At 43.0% G+C, this 20,850-nt stretch overlaps 1 protein-coding gene and 1 long non-coding RNA gene across 7 annotated transcripts in view; both read right to left on the bottom strand.

The window, feature by feature from the left end:
* The window catches only part of dlg2 (discs large MAGUK scaffold protein 2), a 652,656-nt gene that overhangs the window by 109,125 nt on the left and 522,681 nt on the right, over positions 1-20,850 (bottom strand). The gene's annotated exons all lie outside the window — the stretch shown is intronic.
* On the bottom strand, positions 5,011-16,333 carry LOC116974241. The gene is made up of 3 exons (XR_004412315.1): positions 16,288-16,333; positions 13,257-13,260; positions 5,011-5,021 (listed from the first exon to the last, which is right to left on the bottom strand). It is a non-coding gene; the product is annotated as an uncharacterized LOC116974241 (long non-coding RNA).

The raw sequence follows: 20,850 nt of genomic DNA, 5'->3' as shown, positions 1-20,850 counted from the left end.
CTCCATCGATGCTGCCTCACCCGCTGAGTTTCTCCAGCACTTTTGTCTACCTTTGGCCAAAGGGCCTGATTCCATTTTGTATGACTCCATGACTCCACATCTAGATAAGGTAACCACAGGTAGGCATATTGTGGGCAGTAAATCCAGCAATGACTAAGTCTTTGCAGATGTTTTATATTATCTGGCCATCTTCACCTTAGCTTTTCACATTTTAGGAAAAGTGTGGAGGAACCAGGGCAAATACAGAAAACACTTAATAGAATGCTTTCAGACTGAATGATTTTAGTAACAGGGTTGAACTGGAAAAGCTGCAATTGTTTTGTTTCTCGGGATATGAGTTGACAATTGCGTAAAAGACTAACTTTACATAAGATAAATGGAGAGACGTTGTTCCCATTAGTGGATAGATCAAAGAGTTAGATTCAAAGTGATAAGCAATGTACACAGGGGGAATGTGAAGAGAAAACCTTTTTTGAGATAGCGGTTATTATTTAGAATTCACTTTCTCCAATAATTGTAGTATCATTCAGAACTTTCAAATGGAAAGTGGATGTCCATTTTAGAGAAATTAATTTACAGGGCTATTAGGGGAAAAAATGGGAATGGCTTTGAATTCAATTGCTCTACAAAATATTGGCATGGACTTGGACCAAATGTCCTCCTTTTGTACTGTACACCTGTCTATGATTCTATTGAATATAATATTAAATAGATTGGCAATCAACTTCCACTGTTCACCTGGCATCCTTCATCCTTATTTTATTCTAGATGTCAAAGATTGAGTTAACAACAAGATTTAAATGCGATATAATCATCACAAACTTTGACAAAGTCGTAATTATTATTTCCAACTTGAGCATTTCTCCAATTTCCTTTGAAATGCTCTTCAAGTTATGAAATTCACTGTCTTGTTAACAGTGACTCAAACTTAATATATGAAGCATATAACCAAATGCAATACACAATCCAATTACTCCAAAACATACGCAAAAAACAAGGAGGAACTCAACGGGCCATCTGTGGAGTAAATGTACAGATGACGTTTCGAGTCAGGACCCTTTACAAGATTGATGGAGAAGTGGGAAGAAAGCTGGGAAGGGGAGGGGTACAGCAAAGGCTGGAAAGTGATGGGATACAGGTGAGGGTGGAGGGGTGTGATTGGCAGATGAGTAGAGTATACAATAAAGGCTAGAAATGAAAAGGAGACAAAAGGGTGTCAGATAAGGAAAAAAGGAGTATACTGTAAAGCCAAAGAGAGGAATATGGGTGGAAGGGGACAGGAAGGAGGGGAAAGAGGTGAGATAAAAGGAAAATATGTGACAGGGAGATGAGTTTATGGAAGAAGATAAAGGAGCTGAGTGACTAGGGTGGTGGGAGAAATGCATGCACATTGGGTGGGGGCATGTAAAATGGAGGGAGGGAGTGGTAAGATATTATTACACAACTGAAGATGTGTCTGATTGTTAGCAAATTCACCTAGTGGTCATACCCAAGAATGTCAATTGTAGTGAAATCTTAGGGATTGTAACATCCTGACCTACTAATCAATCTGAACATCTTGATCAAACCAGTGGCCGCTGCGAAAGGGCAGCTGACAACCAGGGAAAGACCTAGTGATGGCCTGGAGAGACTGCTGACCGGAGGGAATAGACCCCACCGGGGCTGGCATGGGCTAGCTCCTCATGCCAGCAGGATCCATCGCTAATCAGCATTTTGGATCCACCCATATATTGCTACGAAAAAGACAAGACGAAGAATACCCCTTGAGTCTGCGAGAGCGGATGCGCAAGATGACTCATCGACAGACCACACGGCAACAGACCTAGGAACGGAATCGACTATGAGTATTACAACTAGCACCGCAATTGACAGAGCAGCAGCACCGGCAGGACATAAGCTACGAAGTTGTATCTGTGGCTGGGAAAAGATAACATCAGAGAAGGGTCTCAAGATCCACCAGGGCAGGAAAAAGTTCGAGTGAAGTTCGAGCAAAGTCCACGGGAAGTTCGTGCTAGGCGTACGCCGTCAAGACGCTGCGTACGGCATCGAGACGGTTCGTACGCCCGTCGAGGCGGTGCGCACGGCCTCAATGCGGCTGCGGGCCGACAGGCCGTTGCCGCGCGGAATTTTTGGACAGTGTCAGTTTTTCGGAGCCCCGCGCGATGTCGGGACCAGCTCCGCACAACTCCATATGGCTCCGGCGATCGAAGTGGGACCGGCCTCGCGAGGCCATATGGCTCAAGCGACCACGTTAGGTCGCGCTTGCCGAATGCAGTCGTATGCTCGTGGGACAGGCCTTTTAGGGTGTGTCCAGTGGAGGTGGGGTGCAGGGGCTTTGTAGCCAGTTCCACCGCAAGGCTCCTGAGGGAAGTAGGAGTCAAAGGGCAGGCACAAAGAAGGGCAATAAAAGAACTTGCCAATGCCGCCGAACGGAGCAGTCACTGGCTGTGGCTGAAGAGGAAAGATGCTGTCTGGGCTGCCACGTGATCATCTAGAGGCTAACAATAAAACACACACCCAGGTCTGATCAACCTGTGGTGGGCCTGCCTCGACTGAGGGTGTCTTGTGATAAAAGGCCGAAACACCCAGTGACGTTCGGTTACACAACTGAAGATGTGTCTGATTGTTAGCAAATTCACCTAGTGGTCATACTAATAATGTCAATTGTAGTGAAATCTTAGGGATTGTAACATTCAGTCTTACTAATCAATCAGAGAATCCAATGTTCATACCATTTAGCTGTAGGCTACCCAAGTGGTTTTTGAGCTGCTTTTTGTCCAGTTTACAGTCTCTGGCAATGGAAGACGCCCAAGACAGAAAAGTCAGTATGGGAATGGGAAGGGGAGATGAAATGATTAACAGGCAGATTGCGTGTTCGGTGAAACGGTTGCCTAGTCTACACTTCGGCTTTAATTGTAAAGAAGGCCATATCAGGAGCAATGAATGCAATAGTCGTAGTTGCAAGATGTGGATGTGAACCTATGTCTCACCTGGAAGGGGTGCTGGGGTCCCTGGATAGAAGTGGGAGAGGAGGTGAGGGAAAAGGCCTGGGGAGCGGGTGGGTTGGGTAGAAAGTGATGGGCACGCACATGGTCTGCAGCTATGTCCGTCTTTTTGTTGGATTCATTGAACAATCCTTGGTCCATACGTGCCCTGGTACCTTTCCTTAACTCTTTCTCCACTACTTGATGATTTCATTATTGTACTTGAGCTTGACTTAATTGTATTCATGCGTAACAATAATAAACCTAAAGCAAAACATATAGGGGAAAGAGAGGATGGAATAACAGAAAGAAAAGGAAGCTTTTTGAACAATTGGACTCCCAATTTTGAACAATTGGACTCACTGCAATCCATAGACTCTAAACTGAGTGGTAAAATATGGGAAATATATATTTGAAACAAAGGGCAGCATGGTGGTGCAGCGGTTGAGTTACTGCCTTAACGCACCCGGCTTCGATCCTGACTACAGATGCCATCTGTACGGAGTTCATACGTTCTCCCTGTGATTGCGTGGTTTTCTCCGGGAGCTCCAGTTTCCTCCCACACTTTAAAGACGTACAGGTTTGTAGGTTAATTGGCTTGGTAAAATTGTAAAAAAATTGACCCTAGTGTGTGGATAGTGCTAGTGTGTGGAGATCTTTGGTCGGCGCAGACTCAGTGTGCCGAAGGGCCTGTTTCCATGCCGTATCTCTAAACTAAACTAAAGATGGGGTATTAATGCAGGCTTAAAGAACAGACAGAAAAGAGAAATAAAGCCAAACTATTTTGTTCCCTGAAAATCTGTAACAATATTTCTTCATTTCTTCACTTGTAAAATTACCTTTTTTTGCATTGAGAGATTGCTCAGTGTTATTTATCACTGGCTCCTCTATACAAAAGACTAAACGTATTCAGATATTTTGAAAGAGGCATCCATGAGTAATGACCAGAAGTTCTTGGCATTATTTCAGTGTCAAGGCAACAGGCAGCCAACTCTAAGCTACAGCTCCTAGGTTGCAGATTTATTTTGGCACGTGTGAATGTAAGATGCTATTAGGCTTACCTAACAATAAATGCCAGCACTGTTATGCCTAACCATTATTATTTCTGTAAAGTTGGCCAAAATCTTCCTTTCTATTAAACTTCTTGCCTTATTTGATTTCCAACATTTTCCAATTTTGTTTACCTGCAAGTGTAATATTTTGTTCCACATTTTGGAAAACAATAGCTGTCTGAGGCAATAGGGTTTCTGTCAGAAACTAATGTCAAGTGATACTAAATTGTACAACACTACCTACCAGCAAGTACCTTCCCCAACAACCTTTTCCTTATCTTGTCTGGTAAAATGCTATTAGCAGGCAGAGCATTATTGCAGTGAAAGACTGACAATTATAATAAACCTAATATAATGTAGGACTTTTCAATGTATTTCAAATGTAAAATTGTTTGTTACTCAGTGATTATTATTATTATTATTATTATTTATTTATTTATTCCGAACAAGTAAAGACATTAACGACATTAATATTAACAAAATCGAAATTATCAAACAATTGGACATTACAATCAATATTTACAAAGCAATGAGAAGAACAAAATCAAAGTTCCAATGTCCAACTCTGTGTCTGTACAAGCTCGAAAAGGAGTGAGAAGAAGAATAACTTATTAAATCTCACCCCTTTTCCCCAACACTTCTACCATATCTAAAAATCAATTCATTTCTATTAATAATACTACCCTAGGCAATTTCCCGTAATACCTACAAACATATATATACATACAACTATTATGTACATACAAACTTCATAACTGAAGTACCCAAACATAAGTAAACAATAGTAAAGCAATAGATAAACACTAACCCCCACTTGTCAACCATCCCCTCCATCCCTGTACCCCTTGAGAATTATTTTTTTATATATCATTTTAAAATGATTCATGTTTGTGCATTGCTTCAATTCCCCGTTCAATTTATTCCACACTCCTACTCCACAAACCGAAATACAAAAGGTTTTTCTAGTCGTACGGACTTTTTGTTTCTTAAAGTTAAATATTCCTCTTAAATTGTAACCCCCCACACGCTCGTTAAATAATTTTTGAATGTTTCCAGGTAAATTTTTATTTTTGGCCCTAAACATTATCTGAGCTGTTTTGAATGTAACCAAATCTTCTAATTTAAATAATTTTGACTCTAAAAATAATGGATTCGTATGACCCAGATACTTAGCATTATGGATAATACGAATTGCTCTTTTTTGCATCATGATTAATGAGTGTATCGAATTTTTATAGTTATTACCCCAGACTTCTGCACAATAATTTAAGTAGGGTAAAATCAATGAACAATAAAGAATACGGAGTGATTTGTAATCCAGAGCTTGCTTGGCTTTGTATAATACAGAGATACTTTTTGACAATTTTAATTTTACATGTTTAATATGTGATTTCCAGCTTATTTTATCGTCAATTATAACCCCAAGAAATTTATTTTCATGCACTCTTTCAACTTCCACCCCATTTATCTTTATACTTACTAGTGTATTTATTCTACAATTACCAAATAACATTATTTTAGTTTTACTCAGATTTAATGAAATTTTATTCCTATCAAACCATATTTTCAATTTACCCATTTCTTTTATTATTTTATCCAATAGCTGTTTTAAATTTTCCCCAGAACAAAAAATATTTGTATCATCTGCAAACAAAACCAGCCTCAAGACATTGGACACATTACAAATATCATTTATGTACATGATAAATAATTTTGGGCCCAGCACTGACCCCTGTGGTACACCACACACAATGTCCAAGCATGTAGAATTATGACTACCCAGATTTACAAACTGTTGCCTATTCCTTAAGTAGCTTTTAATCCAGTCCAGTACTATTCCTCTAATTCCATACCTCTCCAATTTTTTAAATAAAATATCATGATTAATTGTATCAAATGCTTTTTTTATGTCAATAAATATCCCAGCTGCATATAATTTCTTATCAATGGCGTTTGTGATGTCTTCAATTAATTCTAGTATTGCAAGTGATGTTGATCTATTTGTTCTGAATCCATATTGACTTTCTGTGATTAATTTATTCTTTTCTACAAATTTGTCTAATCTATTATTAAACATTTTTTCTAATATTTTGGAAAATTGTGGGAGTAAGGAAACAGGTCTATAGTTTGTAAAATGATGCTTGTTCCCAGTTTTGTATATTGGTATTATTTTTGCTATTTTCATTTGAATTGGGAAAGTACCGGTTTGGAAGGATAAATTACAGATGAATGTTAAAGGTTTGGAGATCCCCTCGATGACCATCTTAACTAGCGACATGTCAATGTCGTTGAAATCGGTAGACTTTTTATTTTTACATGTTTTGACAATATCCAACAGTTCTTTTTCTTCTACTGCCGTAAGAAACATAGAGCAGGGATTTCTCTCCACTAAATTCTCAGGAGTTTCTCCAGATGTCCCTGAATCAGGGATTTGTTTAGCCAGGTCTGGTCCAATATTTACAAAAAAATTATTAAAACTATTTAACTGATAGGAATAGAATGGGAAAATTGGTTGTCTATAACAAATCACTTAGAAGATGAAAGATGTCAAACATAACTTATGGGCGGCAATCTTCCCAATGAATAAGAAATTTGTAGATTTAAGGCAACTCCAGAGAACTGAGCATCAAATCTGGTTTGATACTTCAGGCAAAGTGTAAATTTATAAACATCGTACTTGATGCAAGCCGTAGCAGAAAAGCATTACAGTTTTCACATTGAACATTTGACGGTCCACTAGACACAGCCTTCACATTTTTTGTCTTTGTACTATATTGTCTACCGAGTACAATGTTTGTATATCTGTTATGTTGCTGCAAGGAAGAATTCCATTGTTCCCTTTAGAGACACATGGCAATAAACATTTGGCTCTTGAAATACCTACCATAACATCACTACAGGTACGTGTACGTATTGGAGTTATAGTGAATGCTTGATCCATGTCCCAAATTAAATGTATAATTAATGTTATACATAATTATAAGCAGCAGCATCAGAATAATAGAGGACACGTGGATTTTTAATAGATACCATGAAATATGAAAAATCCTCACAGAAAATGATGCATTAAATATTGCAAATGCTCAAAAGGAGCACTTCAATAATAGAACTGCCAATTTAGCAAGGAATGAAAGAGGTTTACATCTACTAATTTACTTAATTGACTGTCAAATGTTCAGTTGACTGCAGCTGTCATGAATAATGGGTCTTTGGAAGTGGTGAAATTATAGAAAACACGATGAACTCTTCATTAGAGCACAGGCCAAAACTTTCCAAAAATAGATTAATAGAAAATAATTGTGGAAAAAATTAAAAATAACATCAATGTGCTTGATATTTCTTCAATTTGACAGTAGAAATAGAAGTGAAAATCCCACTTATGTATGTATCTAAGGATTACACTGGCATTGCGGCAGCAGATGAAGAATTTGAGGAAATTTACATAACAATTTTTGACATCACTGCAAGCCAAGCTAGATAGTTATGCATGACTGTGAAAAAATGTCTTAAGAGCTTTAACTTGAAAAGACATTTGTACAGTGCCCTCCATAATGTTTGGGACAAAGACCCATCATTTATTTATTTGCCTCTGTATTCCACAATTTGAGATTTGTAATAGAAAAAAAAAATGTGGTTAAAGTGCACATTGTCAGATTTTAATTAAGGCCATTTTTATACATTTTGGTTTCACCATGTAGAAAAATACAGCAGTGTTTATACGTAGTCCCCCCCCCCCCCCCCCCCCCCCCTCATTTCAGGTCACCATAATGTTTGGGACACAGCAATGTGAATGAAAGTAGTCATGTTTAGTACTTTGTTGCATATCCTTTGCATACAATGACTGCTTGAAGTCTGCGATTCATGGACATCAACAGTTGCTGGGTGTCTTCTCTGGTGATGCTCTGCCAGGCCTGTATTGCAGCCATCTTTAGCTTATGCTTGCTTTGGGGGTTAGTTCCCTTTACTATCTAAATGGCGTCAAGTTGGGAAAAGGGGAAGTACAATGGAATCTGGGAGTCCTTGTACATCAGTCTATGAAAGTAAGCATGCAGGTACAGCAGGCAGTGAAGAAAGCGAATGGCATGTTGGCCTTTATAAGAGGAATCGAATATAGGAGCAAAGAGGTCCTTCTGCAGTTGTACCGAGCCCTAGTGAGATCACACCTGGAGTATTGTGTGCAGTTTTGGTTCCCTAATTTGAGAAAGGACATTCTTGCTATTGAGGGAGTGCAGCGTAGGTTTACATGGTTAATTCCCGGGATAACGGGACTGTCATATGCTGAGAGAATGGAGCCACTGGGCTTGTACACTCTGGAGTTTAGAAGGATGAGAGGCAATCTCATTGAAACATATAAGATTGTTAAGCATTTGGACACGCTAGAGGCAGGAAACATGTTCCCGATGTTGGGAGAGACCAGAACCAGGGGCCACAGTTTAAGAATAAGGAGTAAGCTAGATAGGGCTCTTAAAAATAGCAGAGTCAGGGGATATGGGGAGAAGGCAGGAACAGGGTACTGATTGGGGATGATCAGCCATGATCACATTGAATGGCGGTGCTGGCTCGAAGGGCCAAATGGCCTGCTCCTGCACCTATTGTCTATTGTCTATTGTCTTTAGATCTTGGGCAGTTCCTTCTCTCCTCCATACTTTGTTCTTGCCATCACTCTGATATAAGTTAATGCTCATCTCATCTGTCCACGTCTTTTTCCAGAACTCTGGTTGCTCTTTTAAGTTCTTCTTGGCAAAGGGTGGCGGATTTCCGCTTCCTGGGAATCCATATTGAGGAGGACCTGACGTGGAGCGTGAACACCTCTGCGCTGCTGAAAAAGGTCCAGCAGAGACTGCACTTCCTGAGGGTGCTCAGGAAGAATAACATCACTCAGAGACTGCTGCTGTCCTTTTATCGGTGCTCCATTGAGAGCATCCTAACATACTGTGTATGCGTATGGTACACCAGCTGCACAGCGGCTCAGAGGAAAGCGCTCCAGAGGGCCATTGACAACGCCCAGAGGATTGTCGGCTGCCCTCTCCTTACCTTGGAGGACTTACACAGTTCCCGCTGCATCAAAAAATCCCAGAGTATTATAAAGGACATTTCCCACCCCGGACACTCCCTGTTTGAACTGTTACCGTCAGGCAGACGGTACAGATCTACAAGGACAAGGACAAACAGACTTAAAAACAGTTTTTACCCCACTGCTATAAAGGCACTAAATGTAGCCGCCAAGGAACGCAGGGGCGATACATACTAAGAGACTGTGAAATCGACAGAAGGATGTAGGGCTGGGTGTTTATGCGTGCTATTTTCATGATATTTATTTTAGTTGTTTATCTTTTTTTAAATATTTTACCTTGTATGTATCGTTAGCTTTTAGAAATGTTTGAATGGTGCACTGACTGGCTGACATTTTACAATTTCGTTGTACATGGTTCATGTTACAATGACAATAAAGAAACTATTCTATTCTATTCTAAACTGTAACCCGGACATCCTATGTTTGTGGCTAACCAGTGGTTTGCATCTGCAGGGTAGCCTCTGTATTTCTGTTCATGAAGTCTTCTGCGGACAGTGGTCATTGACAAATCCACACCTGAAGAGTGTTTCTGATCTGTCGGACTGGTGTTTGCGGATTTTTCTTTATTATAGAGAGAATTCTTCTGAATTCAGCTGTGGAGGTCTTCCTTGGCCTGCCAATCCCTTTGCGATTAGTAAGCTCACCAGTGCTCTTTCTTCTTAATGATGTTCCAAACAGTTCATTTTGGTAAGCCTAACATTTGGCTGATGTCTCTAACAATTTTATTCTTGTTTCTGAGTCTCATAATGGCTTCTTTGACTATATTGGCACAACTTTGGTCATGTTGATAAACAGCAATAAAAGTTTCCAAAGGTGATGGAAAGACTGGCAGAAAGACTAGGTGTTGAGAGCTCTTTTATACCTGCATTAAGGAGGCATTTAAACGTACCTGAGCAATTAAACACCTATGAAGCCATGTGTCCCAAACATTGCGGTGCCCTGAAATGGGGGGACTATGTATAAACACAGCTGTAATTTCTACATCGTGAAACCAAAATGTATAAAAATACCGTTTAATAAAATCTGACAATGTGCACTTTAACCACATGCGATTTTTTAAATTACAAATTTCAAATTGTGGAGCACAGAGGCAAGTAAATAAATGATGTGTCCTTGTCCCAAACATTATGGAGGGCACTGTAGATTGGCATGATTGTGGAAAAGGAGCACTGCTGAATTAGAATTTCAACAGTGATAGAGGATTTTATAAGCAGTCAACTTCTGAAGGTCTTTCCAGCCCTAACTATCATTTATGTGTTTCAGATGATGTGGCATCATTTTTATAGGGGCTAATCATACTAATGAATGAATTAATTAATAATACTTTAGTGTCACATGTACCTAGGTATAGTGAAATGCTTTGTTTTGCAGACAACCTAGGCAGTACACAAGTGTCACCACATGTGGGAGCCAATAAAGTTACAAAGATACCGAACAGTCCTATCTACTGCCTACCGCCCCATGTGGCAGCAGGCCCCTCTTTGTTCTCTGCATCCCCCCTGCTGGGCACCCCGTCACTCTCAGCGGCCCCCCCTTTGTTCTTGGGGGCCCTTTGCCGGGTTCCTCCATTGCTCTCGCTGGTCCACCTCGTTCTCGGTCCACCTCGCTCTCTGCAGTGTGCTTCTCATCGACGTCTGTGGCTCGGGGCCAATTCGGAGTCTGCGGCGGGTGAGCTAGGCCTACGGAATGGGTCCTCCATCATCAGTTCGCGGTGGGTGATCCTCGTTCCTCTGTCCACAGCAGGTGGGTCCTCTGGCGTCGGTCTGTGGCAGGCGAGTCCTCCATTGTCAGTCCACAATGGAAGAGTTGGGCCTGCTTGCCAGGAGATGTAATGTAAAAGCAATCCAACAATAAAGTGGATGGCATAGCTATTGAGAATTTGTGCTTGTTTTAAAAGAACAAAAATATTAACATTTTAGATTTAAAATTAAAATTCAAAAACTTGCAACATGTGGGAAGAGAACACTTCAGGTTATTGATATTTTGATAAAATGTCAACATTGAAATATTGAAATTCTTTGTACATTACTTGTACCCCACACCATCTTTGTCCCCAATGAAGCCTGTGAGCCCTTCCTGCCCATTCTCATTCAGCAAGTTTTATACTAACAAATGGGTCAGATTCTCGTTTAAAATCTTGGTGATGCCCGCATAGCTGCAAATGGAAATTTTATGATGCCCAAACGTTGGAATATTCCTTGGTCCAAGCAGTGAAGGAATTAACTTACCTGGCAAGTGAGGATTTAGAAAGCTACTTGTTGGGTGAGCAGCTGGTTGTTGGCCCCTATTCACCCTTCCAAAATGTAGAACATTTTTGCAAGTTAATGAGAATGTTTTACAATTTCTGCAAATTAAATGTACTATCTTGTGCAATGTTCTATAAATTGAGATTGGATCCATGCAATAGTAATCTACCCATCCTTTGAACTTTCTCTTTGCTCCTGTGGAGATAGAGATGTCCTCCTTACAATTGCCTGCACAACCATGTGTCTATGGGTTGAGCATTGGATGCAGTCTGACAGCGAGGATATTTCACCAATTGTGGCTTTAACTTCCTGGCCACACCGAGCATATAACACTGCATTGTTTTCTGGCATGTTCCCTGTTCTTGCCACCCAATGTGCTCCCACCTAAACAGGTCGATGTACCTGGTTTGCAATTGGCATGACGGCGGAATTAACATTGATTTTAGAACTGTATACAATGGCAGAAATGTAAAATTATGATAGCTATGTTTCAAGCATCATGTTAATATTTATTCCACTATAAAATATATCTTCCCAAGAATATACATGAAAGGTAAAAGCTGTTCATGATATATCTACCCAGACAGTTGTCATGTGTTTGTATTTGGGGGAAAAAAAAGAATGACCTTGGCCCCATATATAGTTCTTCAGCATTTCATCTTAATGCATTATGCCAAGCAAAATATACAATTATTCCTACCTTGAGAATAATCATAATTCATTCATGCCTGCTACAGGCTAATTGCCCAATCAGTTTCATTAATAAGTAGCTAAAGCATATTATCTATATCAGATCTGCTTTCTTTCCACATCTTAGTATGGACATGCTTTAATTTTTCTGTACATGTTGACACTAATATTTGCTAAGAAAATTGAATAATGCCTCTGCAAAATTAAAACACAAAAAAAACATAAGCTCTCCAAGGAAAGACAGTGACTGCAGAATAACGAAAGTTATGTTTCAAGAATCACGTTCCATCATAAAGTATTTTGAAGCAAAACTACATTTGCAAGGTAAAAGCCATCTGAAGAAGAAACTGGACCGCCAATCTCAAATCAGAATGACATAACAAAACCAGGGGAGAAACAGCAACATTTATATTGAGGCATATGAAACCACAATGCTTGAGATGGAGTTGAAGAATATCAGGATGATTTTTTCTGGAAATTTTGATTGGCAAATGTAAAGCAGACAGACATTTTGCCCCCGAGACTAACAGTGAATTGAAAAATAAATAGCATTGAGACAGAGTATATGAATTAAGTTATCGAATCAAACACTCAGTGTGATAAAGCACTGGAACAGGCCAATTGAGTCTGCGCCAACCATAGAACACTCACTTGATTCTCCTCACCTTCTCACCCCCACGGGTTCACCTACATACGAGAGGCCATTCCAGTGGCCAGTTAATTTACCAACCTGCATGTCTTTGGGATCTGGGAGGAAACCAGAACACCTGGGAGAATCCCATGCTGTTACAGGGAAAATATGCAAACTCCACATAGACAGCAGCAAAGGTCAGTGTCAAACCCAGGTGCTGGAGCTTTGAGGCAGCAACTCTGTTTGCTTCATTACGTGTCACTCCAAAGTATTAAGACCACTAGGTCTAATTTAATAGTTTGTTCATCATGGTTAATTCAGAATCTATTAATAAAATTATACAATAATTATTAAAAATGCAATTTAATTGGCATGTCCCCTACAACTCATCAACTTCCACAGATGCACGATAGAAAGCATTTTATCAGGATACATCACAGCTTGATTTGGTAACGGTTCCATCCAAGACCGCAGCAAAGTGTGGACGCAGCCCAGACCATCACACAAACCAACCTCTCTTCTATTGGCTCCATTTATACCTGCCACTGCCTCGGCCAGACCAGGAACATAATCAAGGACGAGTCTTACCCTAGCCACTCGCTCTTCTCCCCTCTCCCATTAGGCAAAACATATAGAAGGGTGAAAACGCACACCTCCAGATTCAGGGACAGTTTCTTCCCAGCTGTTATCAGGCAACTGAATCATCCTACCACAACCAGGGAGCAGTGCTGAACTACTATCTACCTCTTTGGTGACCCTCGGACTTTCCTTGATCAGACTTTGCTGGGTTTACCTTGCACTAAATGTTATTCCTTTATTATCATGTCTCTATACACCATAAATGGCCCAATTGTATTGTCTTTCTGCTGACAGGATATATTACAACAAAAGGTTTTCACTGTACCTCCGTACACATGACAATAAATTAAACTAACAACCTAGAAACTTACTTTACTTCTTAATTAATTCCACAGAAGATAAGCAACAGGGGTAATTAACTTAATGAAGTTGATGAGATAATTAAGCCTAACAGTACGATTGAATTATGATCATTCTCAGATAGTGCAATAATATCACACCCGGCATGTTACATTCAGTAGTTTAATTTCAAAGTTTATTTTTCAAAGAAATTATAATGAAGATAGAATTATACACATTGTTATCACATTGCTAATTCAATAATATCATGCAAAACAGCAGTCAGCTACATTTTATAAAGAACTAGGGCATTTCACATCACTCTGATAGCTCGACTAGGCAAGGCTTATTGTAGTCACACTTACACATCTTTTCACATCAGACATGCATCAAGTGATGTCATCTTCCATGCAAATATTATTTTAGAATATTACCAGGAGTAAGTACTGGGACAACCATTATTAAAGGTGCTATGATGGGCCAGGACCCCATTAACTATATATCCCTTTTTACCTTCAATTGTTTGATGTTGTGGGAATTAGAGACATGGCTGCAAGAGGGCCAGGGCTGTGAACTGGATATTCAAGGGTATACCTCCTATCGAAAAGACAGACAGGTGGGCAGAGGGGGTGGGGTAGCTCTGTTGGTGAGGAATGAAATTCAGTCCCTGGGGTGACATTGAAACAGGAGATGTGGAGCCAGTATGGATAGAACTAAGGCATTGTAAGGGTAAAAAGACCCTAATGGGACTAATCTACAGGCCCCCAAACAGTGGTCTGGATATAGGGTGCGAGTTGAATCAGGAGTTAAAATTGGCATGTCGTAAAGGTAATGCTACGATTGTATGGGAGATTTCAACATGCAGGTAGACTGGGAAAATCAGGTTGGTACTGGACCCCAAGAAAGGGAGTTTGTGGAGTGCCTTCGGGATGGATTCTTAGAGCAGCTTGTATTGGAGCCTACCAGGGAGAAGGCAATTCTAGATTTAGTGTTATGTAATGAATCAGATTTGATAAAGAAACTTGAGGTTAAGGAGCCATTAGGAGGTAGTGACCATACTATGGTCAGGTTTAATCTACAATTGGAGAGAGAGAAGGGTAAATCGGAGGTGTCAGTGTTACAGTTGAATAAAGGGAGGAGCTGGCCATAGTTGACTGGAAAGATACCCTAGCAGGGATGACTGTGGAACAGCAATGGCAGGTATTTCTATGAATACTGCAGAAGGTGCAGGATCAATTCATTCCAAAGAGGAAGAAAGATTCCAAGGGGATTAAGGGGTGACTGTGGCTGACAAGGGACATCAGGGACAGTATAAAAATAAAAGAGAAGTATAACATAGCAAAGATGAACTGGAAGCAAGAGGATTGGGGAATGTTTAAAGAGCAACAGAAGATAACTAAAAAGACAATACGGGGAGAAAAGATGAGGTACGAAGGCGAGACGGTCGAGCGAAGGTCGGGCGCGATTACATGCATACGAACAGCCATCTGGAGCGCGTGACATAATTTGAAGATGGACACAAAGCTGGAGTAACTCAGCGGGACCGGCAGCATCTCTGGAGAGAAGCAATGGGTGGCATTTCGTGTCGAGACTCTTCTTCAGTCTGAAAAGAAGGGTCTTGACCCGAAATGGCACCCATTGCTTCTCTCCAGAGATGCTGCCGGTCCCGCTGAGTTACTCCAGCATTTTGTATCTATCTTCAATTTTCTTGGCCCCGCTCTGGGAGTGGAAGTGGGGGCAGATCCGGACCACAACGGTCGTGAGCCCCAGGCCGAGTTCGGCGATCGTTTGCCTGCTTCTGCTGCTGCTGTTGGCCGTCAGTTCCGCGACAGGCCCTTGGCGCGCAAAGATTTTGTTCACTGCAAGAATTTCTGAGCCCCGCGCGATGTCGTGACCGGCCCCGTACAACTCCATACTCCTCCGCGCTTCTAAGTGGAACCGGCCCCACGCGGCCATACGGTGCCTGTACGCATCAAGCGACCACGAGGTCGCGTAATTTGCGAGCCAAGGACGCGCAAGTGGGACAGGCCCTTTAAGGTATGTGAAGAGGAAAAAAATAGTTAAGACCAAATTTGGACCTTTGAAGACTGAATAAGGTGAATTTATTATGGGGAACAAGGAAATGGCAGATGAGTTGAACAGGTACTTTGGATTCTTCTTCACTAAGGAGGCCACAAACAATCTTCCTGATATACATTTTGTCTACCTTCCTGATATGCTCGTTGGAGCTCCCGACTAGCCTCTACCAAGACTGCGAGCCCTAGATGGTAAGTCCACGGTGGTCACGGTGGGAGCAATCCCAGGCAAGGGATCTGCTCCGATGTTAAGTCCGCGCCTCGCGGTGGAGCTCACGACAGTCCGAGGAGGCCTCCAGCTCCAGCGATGGTAGGCCGCAGAGCCCGGAGAATGTGATCCGAAAATTGATTACATCTCCGGGAAGGTAGGAGCTTGAAAAAAAGTTTCCCCCGATCCCCTCCCCCCTTCTCCCACAGAAAACATACCAAAGAACATTAAGAAAACTTTTAACACACTAAAAAATAACAAAAAGAAAGTAAAAACGAACAGACTGCCGGCAGGGCTGCCATCTCCCTGGCGCCCCTAGTGGTCAAAGTGCCTGCTCTCTATGTTTTGATCAGGACTGCAATCACTGGTCCTTCCCTCTACCCCTAGTTCCTAGTTCCTCGGAGGGAACCAGCTACTAGATGGTTCGATTAGTCTTTTGCCCCAATGATATATTTGCACTCCTGCCTTTGTATACTCAACAGTATTCAGGTCCGCAAACATCTCAAGGACCTGAATTGTCATCTATCAATGTGCTCCAGAGATGCTGTCCGACCTGCTGAGTTACTCCAGCACATTGTGTTTCTTTTTGTTAACCAGCATCAGTAGTTCCTTGTGTATCCTTAATGTTTCTCACTGTTTGCCATGGGTGGCACAGTGGCACAACTGGTAGAGCTGCTGCCTCACAGTGCCAGAGACCCGGGTTCAATCCTGAACTCAGGTGCTGTCTGTGTGGGATGAGGGAGGATTATGTGGGTTTCCTCCAGTGCTCTGTTTTTTCCCCACATCCCAAAGACATACATGTTTGTAGGCTAATTGGCCTCTAAAAAATGTTGATCCCAATATGTAGTGAGTGAATGAAAAAGTGGGATAACATAGAACTAGCGTGAATGGGTGATCGACGGTCAGTATGGACTCAGTGGGCCAAGGAGTTGGTTTCCGTGTTGTATCTCTAAAACTCGAAAACCTAAATCTAGTACCCAGGAGATGAATCATTCATTCCTAAAAACTCGAGGAATTGCAGACACTGCCAATTTTAGATTTATTAGATTCATTAACTATCTAGAATTAACAGAGTTATAGAGTTATAAAGCGTGGGCACAGGCCCTTTGGCTCAACTTGCCCACACTGACCAACATGTCCCATCTACACTAGTCCCACCTGCCTGAATTTGACCTATATCCCTCCAAACTTCTCCTATCCATGTACGATCTATCTATCTATCTATCTATCTATCTATCTATCTATCTATCTATCTATCTATCTATCTATCTATCTATCTATCTATCTATCTATCTATCTATCTATCTATCTATCAAAAGTCTCATCTTTTATGTGTGTTGTATGTGTGTGTGTTATATGTATGTTTTGTATCTTGCTCTAAATGCTACGCGCGAGCGCTCAGATTTTTACATATTCTAACACCCCTTTTCTTGTCCACGCTATACTCAGGTTCATTTAAGATTTCATCCTATATTCACAAGTTATTGATGAATAAAGTTTTCAAAAAAGCCAAAAACCACTTCTTACAGAAAGCCTTTTTCCAGCAGCTTCCAGTGATGATTTCACAATGCCACTCACAGTGCACCTATCACAATGGGCTCTCAAGCTGCCGAGTGCCACAATTACATCACAATGGGACGTTGCCAACAGTAACCGCAGCTTCTCACAGGGTTTTTTTCCAGCAGCTTCCAGTGATGATGTCACAACGCCACTTACAGTGCACCAATCACAGTGGGCTCTCAAGCTGCCATGCCACCTCCCCGCCCGATCCCCCCCAGGTTATTCATGATTAAAGTTTCAAAAAAAGCCAAAACCACCTTTTAAAACACCAGCTTCCAATGATGTCACAATGCCCCCCAACCCCCAATGGTAGTGAAACTGAATATTGCACCACATTCCAGTGACATCAGGAGGAGGGCCTCATTTCAAAAACAGCTTCATCAGCTCCCCAATAGTCACTTCTGCAGTGCTTTAGGTAGACTGCCTCATTTTCGCCGTCTTTAAAGATAAGATTTATTTTAAAACACCTCGCGCTTTGTATAAAAAGATTAACCTTGCTTTTATTCAATTTCTCGGCCCCGCTCACCCAGCTAGGTCCCGCTCGTTCTGCTCGGCCCCGCTTGCTCGGCTCGGGCCCCCCGCTCGGTGGGCTCAGCCCTCCCGCTCGGTCGGCTCACACGCCTTGCTTTTATTCAGGCCCTGCTCGGTCGGCTCGGCCCGCTTTGATTTCATTCACTTTCTCGGCCTCAGGCAAACTCGCTGGCCTCAGCCTTACTCGGCTTGGCTCAGCTCAGCTGCGCTCGGCTCGGCTATATTTCACGAGTTATCGATGAATAAAGGTTTAAATATGCCAACTTTAACAAGATTTTTACTCTTAAAATCCTACCTTCCAGTTTCCTGCACACTTCGATACAAAGTTGCAAGACAGGAACACTCTGAACTTTTCACCTCAATGGGATATCACAGTATGTGCTTCAACAGGAGGGGGAGGGCAAATTGATATGGCAATTGGAACTGTTGCGGCCGGCAGGGGGAGTGCAATTGGAATTATTTTTTAAGTCCAATGCTGAGGGAGGCAGGGGAGTTATGGAATCTTACGTTGGGGAACGGCTTCAGTTGGGGGACCACACCTCCCGTGGGGGCTACGGGTTGTGTTGGGGAATGGGTTGCATTGGGGGACCAGGCCTCTCGTGTGACAGAGACCCAACGGGTCCTACTTGAACTAGTACATAACTTGTGCTCTTCCGGTTTGGGTGGTTTTCTATTTGCTCAAAAACGGTACACGATAGTGCTATGATTTTTCGCCACCTTACTCACCATTCTCCTGTGCTGCAAGTGCAACAAGTTTTGGTATATTTTAAAAGTTAAAAACCGCGCATGCGCATCCGCGTCAGTCAGCGCCACACAGATTGATCTCCTCTCCTGTCAGTCAATGACACGGCTGGGACAGCGACACCCCTTCCTGCACCGTGGTCTCTCTCGTCTCACTCACAAACTCCTCTCTCCGCTCCTCGCAGTAACTTGTCTACCGTCTCCCCCACCACCGGCAGCGGCTGCAGAGGGTGGGGTGGGATGGGGTCAGTGTAGGCTCTGGTCCCGTCTCTCTCTCCCTTACTCACCCCTCTTCCCCGCCCACCCTCTGCGGCAATGGCCGTCCCGTCTACCGTACCCCCGGGTGAATGGCTGCGACCGTCCGTCTCCTCCACCGCCGCCTCCATTGGGTTACTCACCCTCATGGCCCTCTCGGAGGAGATTCGTGGTGCCCACTGTGACAAAGACCAACTCCATCCCCCCCCTCTCCCACCTTGGCCAGGCCCGGCAGTGGCAGAGAACAGGCAGGGCCGAGCGGTAGCAGCGGGCGGGCGGGCAGGGCGGGGACGGGCCGAGCGGCAGCTCAGCCGGAGCGGGTGGAGAGAGGAAGGGAGTGTCGGGTTGCAGGGGTGGCCGAGCAGTTTGCGCGGAGTTTGAGTAACTCACACACATATACACGATGCAAACTGGTCCAATCGTCAAGTCTATGGGATCTAAACCCCAGCTAACAATGAATGACCTGTGGAGGAAGGAACTGCAGATGCTGCTTTTTATGGAGGGTGGGAGGGAGGGAGCGAGTGACTGAGGGTAGGGGAAAGGAGAGGGAGGGAGAGGTGAGGGAGGGATTGGGGGAGGGGAGAAGGAGAGGGGAAAGATCTTGGGGACGTGAGGAGGGAAAGTGGGGGAGGAGGGGGAATAGAGGGAGAGTAGGTGGTTAGTGGGCGAGGTAGGGAGTGGGGATAGAGGGATAGGAGGGGGTAGGGAGGAGTGCGGTGGGGGAGGTCAGGAGGGATAGAGGGTGGGATAGGGGAGGTGAGGAGTGGGTATAGAGGGATGGGAGGGAAGAGGAGTTATGGAGGGAGGGAGGGTGTGACTGAGGGTAGGGGAAAGGAGAGAGAGGGAGAGGGAGGGATTGGGAGAGGGGAAAGAAGAGGGAGGGTGAAGAGGAGGGGGAGTGCTGGGGGATGAGGGGAAATGAGCCGTGCCTGCGCAGTTGGGGGCTATGCATGGGTTGGGGAATATTGCGATGGGGGAACAGGTTGCGTGTGGGGAACGTGTGAGTGGTGGAATATTGCATTGGGGGAGCACTTAGTTTAGTTGTTTCTTAAATGTTGCAATAGTCCCTGACGCACCTACCTCTTTTGACAGCTTGTTCCATACTCCCACCACCATTTGGGTGAAAAAGCTACACCTCAGATTCCTAATAAATCTTTCCCCCTTCCTATGTCCTCTGGTGCTCAATTTCCCTACTCTGAGCAAGAGACTCTGTGTGTCTACCCACTCTATTCCTCTCAAGATTTATACACTTCTACAAGATCACCCCTCGTCCTCCTGCTCAACTTCTCCCTCTCAAGTCCTGGAAAATAAATCTTCATAAAGGACCTGGCCCACTTACGCGACCATTACAGGCGACTGCCGGCACACGTCATAGGTCGCTGAAATTTTCAACATGTTGAAAATTCAGCGGCGACCAGAAAGACGCTACGACTCTTTGGAGACCTCTCGCGACCATAGGAGATCTCTCATGACCATACAGCCTGTATGGTCGTGAGAGGCCTCCTATGGTCGTGAGAGGTCACCCGCGACATGTTGCCAGGGGTCGCCTGTAAGGTCGTGAGAGATCTCCTATGGTTGTGAGTGGTCTCCAAAGAGTCGTAACGTCTTTCTGGTCGCCGCTGAATTTTCAACATGTTAAACATTTCGGCGACCTATGACGGGTGCCAGCAGTCGCCTGTAAAGGTCGTGTAAGTGGGACAGGTCCTTATATCTTCTCTGAACCTTCGGCTTTCCACTTCTGTAGTCAACGATCAGTTCCTTGGTTTTACTAATGTTGAGAGCAAGATTGATGTTTTGGCACTTTTCAATCAGACGATCGATCTCCCTCCTATACTTTGAATGATCATTATCCGTATTTCAGTCAACAACGGTAGTGCAGAATGGA

The sequence above is a fragment of the Amblyraja radiata genome, chromosome 6 (assembly GCF_010909765.2).
Source record: "Amblyraja radiata isolate CabotCenter1 chromosome 6, sAmbRad1.1.pri, whole genome shotgun sequence".
Classification (NCBI taxonomy): domain Eukaryota; kingdom Metazoa; phylum Chordata; class Chondrichthyes; order Rajiformes; family Rajidae; genus Amblyraja; species Amblyraja radiata.
This window is presented reverse-complemented; position numbering and strand designations above follow the sequence as displayed.